Source organism: Pteropus medius, unplaced genomic scaffold (genome assembly GCF_902729225.1).
Source record: "Pteropus medius unplaced genomic scaffold, Ma_sr-lr_union100, whole genome shotgun sequence".
NCBI lineage: Eukaryota > Metazoa > Chordata > Mammalia > Chiroptera > Pteropodidae > Pteropus > Pteropus medius.
Window position 1 is genome coordinate 4,929,858 of NW_024351730.1, and position 9,485 is coordinate 4,939,342.

At 29.4% G+C, this 9,485-nt stretch overlaps 1 pseudogene; it reads right to left on the reverse strand.

Annotated features, from left to right (window-relative positions):
- Nucleotides 1-3,395: 3,395 nt before the first annotated feature.
- On the reverse strand, nucleotides 3,396-3,514 carry LOC120588380 (uncharacterized; annotated as a pseudogene).
- Between the last annotated feature and the right edge of the window lie 5,971 nt (nucleotides 3,515-9,485).

A 9,485-nucleotide genomic window follows, 5' to 3' on the forward strand; every position in this document is an offset into this window, starting at 1 on the left:
CTAAAAAATGGAGAAAGAAAAAATTGAGACCCAAGAAAAGAAATCTGATATTCTCTAAAATATATGTTACTCAAGTATAAAAAAGAGTAACAAAAGTGTGAATAAAGCATTATTGAAGGACAACAGTCAAGAAATGTTGAACAGAACACAATCATGAACAGCAAGAAAAGAGAAATGAACACAAATGACTTTTTAATTTCTTCAGACTTCCTTTTGAAAGCTTGACTGAATGTATTATTTTCTGTACACGTCTTCCAGCTTTACAGGGTTATTTCTCTACTTTTGAGAACCAAACTATCCTCAGAACAGACATATGAACTGCTTCGATATGGACAGGTTTTTTACAGGCAAGGAGGCTTGTAATTGTTGAGTACTGACTGTTCCTAAATGAGAGGAGTCTACATCCTTAAGCAGCATAATATTATAAAGTCTACTGTAACCTTGTACTTAAAGTCTCATTCGCCGGTCAGCTTTATAAGCATAAAGTTTGATGCCCATTTGTATAAATTTTGCAACTCCCAATTAATTCTCCATTTTGAATAAGATAAAAATATTCTCTCCAAAATGAAGTAAAAATATTGAGTAGTAAATATACAAGTGTGGAGCTGTAATATTAAAACCTAAACCAATTAGAAATATGGTTAGTGTCTCCCACTGCCCTGAGGCCAAGAGGTTTTAAAAGAATATGCATAAACACATAAGTATATGTATATTTTTAATTAGTTATCTTACATAAAAGAGTTTAATTAGTAGATGGGAGCATATGCCGGATTGCAAAAGTGAAAGAAGTAAATGATTAAAAAATGGAATTAATGACAATATGTAAGTATTTCGAATGCTTTATAAATTGAAGAGACAAAAATAACTGAATACTAGCTCAAGACTAGTAAGAAAGAAAAATTTTATTTTCTTTAATTTCATTCTACTTTTAGAATTTTGTTATTTTGGCAGAAGGGAAACAGATTATGAAAAGGAAAATACAACAGAGATAGAGATAACTAATTTAAACAATATGATGGGGTAAATCAAGACGTAATAAAGGGATTAACTTTGGATCATAAGAGGACAGGTTTTTTTTAAAGAAAATGTAATCAAATTATATTTTTAATAACACAGACATTTTGAGATAAACAAGAGGAAACTTGAGGAAGTTCACATCAAACGATTTCAATGTTCTCAGCCATAGTTGATGTAGTATCTTCTCTGAGTCCAAGAGTAATAAAAATATCTTTCTCTATTTTGTTTAATAATCTTTTCTTATTTTTATTTCTAAAGTGTTATTTTATTAGGAATAACAAAATTGTGTGCTAATATGACATATATCAGCACACAATTTTGTTATTCTTAATAAATTATATATATATTTTGTTATATTTGTTATTTTTATTTGTTATTTTAATAAATTATATATGTATTTTGTTATATTTGTTATATTTTGTTATATTTGTTATATATATAACAAATATACATATATTTGTTATATATGTTTATAGATATTTGTTATTCTTAATAAATTATATATATATTTTATATATAATTTTGTTATTCTTAATAAATTATATATATATAATTATATATATATAATTTAAAAGTACTAGTATACTACTTCCCAGTGTATTGTCCTTATTTTCAAGAAATTAAACACCTAATTACAGTTACTAAGTGATGTCTAAATATGTTGTATGCTGCTATTTTCTAAAATGAACAAATATTTAATAATATCAAGGAGTTTTTTTTTTTTCCTGCATGAAAGGGAAGTATCAAGAAATAATCATGTAGTACATAAACAAAAGAAAGTTCACACTTAAAATTATTCCTTAACCCATGAATAAAAATTAATCAATCTCGAGTTCATTTTATATGATCATTATAATCCTTGTATAACTTGACTATAAGTTTGGAAATATAATATTGTTTAGTCATTTGATTCATTACATAATAGTTTCATTTCTTTACACTTTTAATTTCAATAAGTATAATATGGATATTTATTTCTAAACATTCAGTAGTGATCTAACTATTCATTACTTTTGCAATTATAATGAATTGCAGTCTTACTGCTATAACCGAATACAATTCTTTGCAAGCAGTAAGATAAGAAATTTTGAAAATAAAAGAAGATTTTCACTTTAGAACAGGATGGTCAACATCCCAAAGTATTGTACAGCACAGATATGAGTGGGAAAAAAATATATCATCACTATTTGCCTCAGGAAAAAATATAAATGATATATATTCCAAATCCATACCAATTTATTTTTTATTTTATATTGGTTCTTTTGCAAATATTATTTAATCTGAAATTATCTAAATCTTTGGGTGTTTCCTTACTGTTTTCTAGAGTTTTAGTTTGGAATATTATTACATAAACAATTTAGTAAATGCCAAAGAGAAAAGTAATTTTGCTTCCCAGATTTTTTTCAGCTTCTAACGTAAAAAAGACTAGTGAGAGTTATCAAAGAAAATAGATAGTTTTGCTAAATCTGAAATCAATTTTAAAATCTGCTCAAATAAGGTATAACATGAAAATTTAATTATGTTTTCATTTCTTGTTTTCAAAATACAAAGTAAAACAGATAAATATTTTTTAAAGTGATATAAGATATGTGATTAGGTGTAGAGTTAGTATCATGGAATTCCTTAGCATGAAAGAGTTTCGAATTTCACTTGATATAATAGGAACAAGGATATTATATTTTTTATTTATCCTTTTGTGCATTAGTTTTGCATTCTTTCATTCATTTGTTATTATCTCAATATAGAAGAAAAAAATCACTTCAAGAAATTACTCTGTGTCAGACAAACACCATGCTCAGTGCTGGAGATGGAAAGATGACCATGACACAGATTCTGCCTTTTCAAAACTCAAACTCTATTGTTCTACGCATTCTTCCTCAAAGACTGTAGTTATAAAAACCTCTTCAGCAGTGTTTCGTTGTCTGACTACTAAAAAGGATAAAAATGCATCTGTTTAGATGAGATTCACCACTGACACTTTCTAGGATATGTTAAAACACAGAGCTAAAGTGATAGAATCACTACTGCCTTTCCATCTACTACTAGTTAGCCCATCGCTAACATTCTCCATTTTTATTAGCTCAACTTCCATAAATCTGGAGGTATATTGCCTACGATGTCCCATGAAGATGAAGGGTTGACCATTCATAACCATAGATACTCCTTCATTGATCATTTAACGCCTAATTCATAGCATAAAGATGAATAATCTGGCCTATTGACCCCTTATCTGCCTCATACTTTATATTTTATGTGTGTATTTAACTTCTATTTTTATTTATTTATTTATATTTTTTAGATGAGGCAACCCTTAGTTGACTTCACAGATTGCAAGGAACTTGTCAGTTTATAATCCCTTATTTTTTTTTTATTTTTTATGCCTACAGCACCTGGTCTTCCTAGGTGGTGTCCTATCCAAGTACTAACCAGGCCTGACCCTGCTTAGCTTCCGAGATCAGATGGGATCGGGCTTGTTCAGGGTAGCATGGCTGTGGATCATTCTTTCACTTCTAAAGAATAAACTAGATTTCAAATATCAAAAAATTGTGGTAAATAACCATTGTTTCAAAAAGTATTCAGTGAACTTTCCAGTGACATCAATTTACACACACACACAAACCTTTGGGGTTATTTCTCTGAGAAATTCTGGCTTTGATTCACAATTTACTTCAAAGAAATGACAAATGTGATGAGACTTTTGTACAGAAAATGTGCAATAAATTATTCATGGTGCTCCAGCATAATGGAAATGGATTGAAAACTCCAAATTTCTTCAGAAATGAATGTACCCAAAAAGCTGAGATAGTTGTATCAATACATAATGGTGGTCTTTTTATTAAACATGTGGAGATTTAGACACACACATACCTGCATATGCATGCACACACATATCACTCTTTACACATATGTAACAAACATGCAGAACTTAACCAATTCAATTAGTTTTTATTGCTGAATAATAATAACAAATTATCAAAATTTAGTTGTTTAAAATGAGACAGATGTATTATCTTGTAGTTTCTGTGAAAAGGAACCTGGGTACAGATTAGCTGAGTCCTGTCTTCAAAACCTCACCAACTAGAATCCAGAGGCTTTGGGTCTTCTTCCAAGCTTATTGTTACATGTATAATTTAGTTCTTTGTGGTTGTTATAACATTGAAGTCCCCATTTTCTTGTTGGCTATTGACTAGAGACAACTCTTAACTCCAGTTGACAATATAATTGTTTTCTTCTCCAAGGCCAGAATCTTCAAGACTAGCCAGAATGTCTCTCACTTTGAATCTTTCTGACCTCTTTTAAGATTTCAACTGATTAGGTCAGGCTCACCTAGGGTAATTTCTCTTTACTTAACTCAAAGTCAATTTATTCAAGACTAAATTTACATGTGAAATATTTTATCTGCAACATAATGTACCACATATCTCACTTATAAGTCTCATTCTCACTCAAAGTTCAGAGATCACACAGAGCATGTTCACAGGGAGTGGGAGTCTTAGAGGTCATAAAATTTTGTGTACCACATTCATTGTCTGCCTCTAATGAATTTTATCAGAGAGCAATTCTCACGCCCTCTACAATAATAAATATTAGCAATATAGTAGAAAGAACAGAATCAAAGCACATTAGTCTCTTCATCATTGTTATTTCTTGTTTTTTTTTCATAATCACTCTGTCTTCTCATCTATATTTATAATAACGTAATAATAGTAGTTCTTGTGAACACTAAGTTGCAAGATATAAAAGTGCTTTGTAAGCAATAAAGCAATCATTAACAGAAGGAATGGCAGATGAAAACACACATATGTATTGTCATTATATGTGTATGAGTATTTTGTGTATAAAACAACCTATTGCATATATACATTATATATGTAATAACAAAAATATATTTGCATATATATAAATTTATAGGTGTGTATATGTTTTGTTTATATACTACACATTTATTCAGATTTGTACTACCAGTTATAAAACCGTAATGTCTTCATTCATTTGAAGAGTAACATTAGGAGGCTATAACTTTACCCAATATGGCTTTAGTTTCACAATTGCCGCCATCCATTTTTTTGACTTCCCTTGTTTGAACATTAGGTCTCATCTGAGCCATATAACCTTGATTACTTCAATTTTCCTGTGATGGAGTAACATGTATATTAAAGATTTTTTCTCCCCTTATGGAATATTTGATATCATTGTAGAACTCTGCTGTGTTGGGAAGGCTTTATTGTATACTAAAATGGAAAATCCTTTCAAGTTTCATCTGGTCCTTCCAATGTAACTCTAATATGAGTTGTTCTGAATTGAAAGAGTTACTATTTAATAGAAAGGTTATTACTCACAGAGTATGTAGCTTGGAAAATGCTGTGAACTTAGAATGCAAGTGAGAAAAGGATTATTAAGAATAAACTTGAATTGATTTTAGAAGGTTATGAAAATTTATTTTTAAGTCCTAATCTATACAGTTAAATAATAAGTAGTGAGAAATTGTTTTATATCTTGTAAGCATTTTCCATTATATGATTGAAGAAAGTGATTAATAATTCTGAAGTTAGGGGAAAAGAAAAGATGTATAACAGGGCCTAATATGATGTTTCCTAGATGGGACCTCTTGTCCCACAGATTTTTGATTGTAGGTAAGTCAGGGGTTGTCATGAATTTCAATTGAAAAATAGAATTATTATATGTTAGAGGATACAAGTAAAAACCTGTCCCTCAAGTCAAATATACAACCAGCTTACTTCCAGTACAAGCGGAATATTAACTGCATGAAATAATCCCTGTTTGGGAAACAACAGTTGAAAAGCACAGAGAATTTTATTACTCATCTCATGTACAAAAGTTTTCTTAGTAGATGGCTCATAATAGGACTTTCAACCTATACCTTCTACCCAAATCTACCAACTCATTTATGGTAGAAAGGGATTGTTGTTGTTTTAACAAAACAAACATCAAAATGCACAGCTACTTCTGTACAATTGTAAAATCTATTTTAACTTTCTTAAACTTATATAATTATAACTTTTAAAAATGTAATATTCATCAAATAGTCATTTTTTGCCTCTGTTTCTATATTTACACTTTATTTATTAGATTAACTCTGCAGTTTCTTAGAAAAGTGTACAAAGGACTATTAAACATGTAAGTGTTATTATTCGAAGAGTAAATCATCAAAACTATGTCATTAATTTTAAGGCGAATGATATTTTGTATATGATTCATAAAGAAAAAATATGCTTTCAATGACATAATACATTCTTATATCTTAAAACGATTACTAATATATACTGAAAATATTTCAGAATTATTTAAGTGTGTATATTGTATCATACTTTCCTATTACAATCATAAAATGAAAAATGTAAGAAACAAATCTTTGTCTTAAAATATTTTTGCATTCAAAGACCAAATCTTTCAGATAACTTTTTAAAATTGGAGCCATTAAAGTCTCATTCTTTTAGATAACTTTTTAATTGAGAGCCTTCCCCCACCGTTTTTCTTATTAACAACATACTCCGTGCCAGCATAAGGGTTGATACTGCAACATTATCTTCAGTACTTCTTTCCAAGGTTCTGACAGCCACCCTACAAGTTTTTGATGTTGGTGCTTTCTTTTTTGGTATGTGATAAATAGTCTTTTTAATGTATCTCAATTACAAAGTATAAGGTAGTTTAATCTACATTCATGTTTCTTCTTTTTTAGGTCCCATAAAGCACTTGGTTGTAATTCTGCAAGAAAGTGTGGAGTCATTTTATTTGCTCCAACAGTAGATATATGCTTCACTGATATAAAATCTATTTCCTTAATGAGTTTCCATGTTAACTTCCAAATTAACCTTACATCTCAACAGAGAATCATACTATTTTTTGTGGCTATTTTAAATGATAACTGAATATAACATATGCAATACAAATGATAGACAGTACTTAATTAAGGCAATGATAATATACAATTATTTGACAAAGGTCATGCACGAAAAGATAAGGACAGCTCTGTCATAACTTCCATTTGACTGCTAGTAATCATATAATGCCATCAATAAACAGACACATTTCAACTTCAGAAATGTTAAAATGATATGAGTCTTAAAAGTGATAAAATATTTTCTGTTGTTCAATATAATATAGGAAAAATGGAAATAAGGAAACTTCATAATTTTAAAATAATTTAGAAAAAGAAAAACAAAAACAAAGTAAACTAATAAAAATAGAAAAAAAAACAAATTCAGAACTATTAGTAATAACGCTAGGTGGGAAAAAGATCAATTCAGCTATTAAAAGAAGAGACTCTAAGATTGTATTTAAAAAGAAAATAGAGCTCAATACAAGCTAAAATGACAGAAGATGAAAATTTAAAATAAGAACAGTTACCAAACAAATGATAATAAAGAAAACTACTATAGTAATGCTGCTAAAATGGACTTCAAGTAGGAATGTATTTAAAAATTCATTCCTACTTGAAGTCCATTTTAGCAGCATTACTATAGTAGTTCTTTTCTTAGGAAACAAATATTCCATGAGTGTTATTAGTAGGGAATATTATAGTAGACCTGGAAAACCTAAAAGAACCAATGACCACACTATTGAAATCAACAATTTGAGCAAGAAGTTCAATTATAAGATGAAAAATCAAATATCATTATCTTTATTATATACAAAAAAGTTCAAATACAAAATAGAAATAGAAAAAATGTTATTAATGTAACAACCAAAACAATTAAGAACCTATGAAGAAATATAACTGGATATATACAAAACCTTTATGCAATGTCCACAAGATGTTGCATGTAATACACTAAATGGAGAAGATAGAATTTGAGTTAATGAAGACCCAACCGATTTGATCTAAATATTGGTGACTTTTATTATGAAGTGAAATATTTGGTCAAAATATAGCATGCTTCAGCCTTGAATCCAGGCCATCTCAGACCAATGCTATTTAAGTAGTGAAAATTATCAAAAAATAGAATATTGGAGTATTTGGGTTATTTCTTATCACTTCCAGACAAGAAAGGGCTAGTCTGAAAGCAGAGATCACACACAATATTGTTTTAATTAAAAAAAAAAAAAAAGCACTCTGTCTTTAGTAATCTAAGTTGAATAAGAGTCCCATAGTTTTGGATTTAAAGTCTCAAAATTCAGCCTATGCTATAACTCAAGCTAAAACTAATATTATAGGATCAGCCTTATCAGGAGTTCAGATGAGATAGAAGGCTTTACATATATTTTACCAGATTAAGGGAAAGAATTTTTAGCAAAGGTCCATTTGAGATTCCAGCATCCTCTATCTTTTTATATTATGTGGTCTGGGCAAACAGTTTGTTTTAATTTTTAGATGCTAAACCATGATTTTGGACCTCGATTTTGATGACATAATTCAATGATTTTTAGGTAAAAGTTTTTTTAATGCAATGAATATATGTAAGAAGAGAATATCTTTGGATGTTCAAAATACAAAGGGCTGACTATTACTATGCAAAGGGCAGATACTGTAAAATGGCTGACTCAATCCATGCTAATCCCAACCACTTTCCCACTTTGTCATTCTCAATGATTAAAGATTAGAAAACTAAGCATTTGCTCTCTTGCAATTGGAGATAGCCACATAAAATAATTATTGGTATGGAGATGTAAGAGAAATTCTGTGGAAGAAAGTATTTGCTTTCTTGATTAAAAATTAATAATAATAAAATAAAAGGATAGTAATAGCAGGAGTAGTTCTTGTACTTTCCCCAGACATTATCTCTGAACTCAAATGTGATCTCTGATGCTGCAACAGTCATCCAGCAACTATGAGCCAATAATCATAGCGCAAAGCCAGGAGAGTTATGGAACTGCTACTGCTAACATTTTAAATCTGCCAGATTCCAGGTTATACAAGAAAAATATTTTTTGTTAGTCCAATTCAATCTCTAATGTCTATAGTACAACATCATCCTTCTCATCTGCTATCCATTTTCCCAAATACCTTTCAAGGAATTTCAAGTTGCTTATTACTTTAATATCCTCCTCTCTCAAGCTTTTATACCCAAATCCACCACTTAGAATTCATGTCCTAGAGTTATCAATGCCTTTAATATTTGGAAGGTATTACGTGTGTATGTGTTAGATTTAATAAAATAAAATTTGACTTACAAAGATAACAGATGCTACTCCATTTCCATAAATAGCAACATCATTAAACTATACCACAATATGAGCTTCATTTGAAATTACATGTTTAGTCTGTCCGCACATCCAATCATTCATTCTTGTCTATCTTAATTCCAAAGTATACCTCAAATTCATCCTTTTATCTTTTTCCTGGCTGTTCCTATACTACTTTAAACATCACTTTTCACAAGAATACTTTTGCAACTTCCTAAGTGATCTCTCTCACTTTACCTTTTTCCTATTTTAATTCATTATCCATTCAGCAACTAGAGTGATATTATAAAATTCTAATCTGACTGTCATTTCTCTGTTAAAAC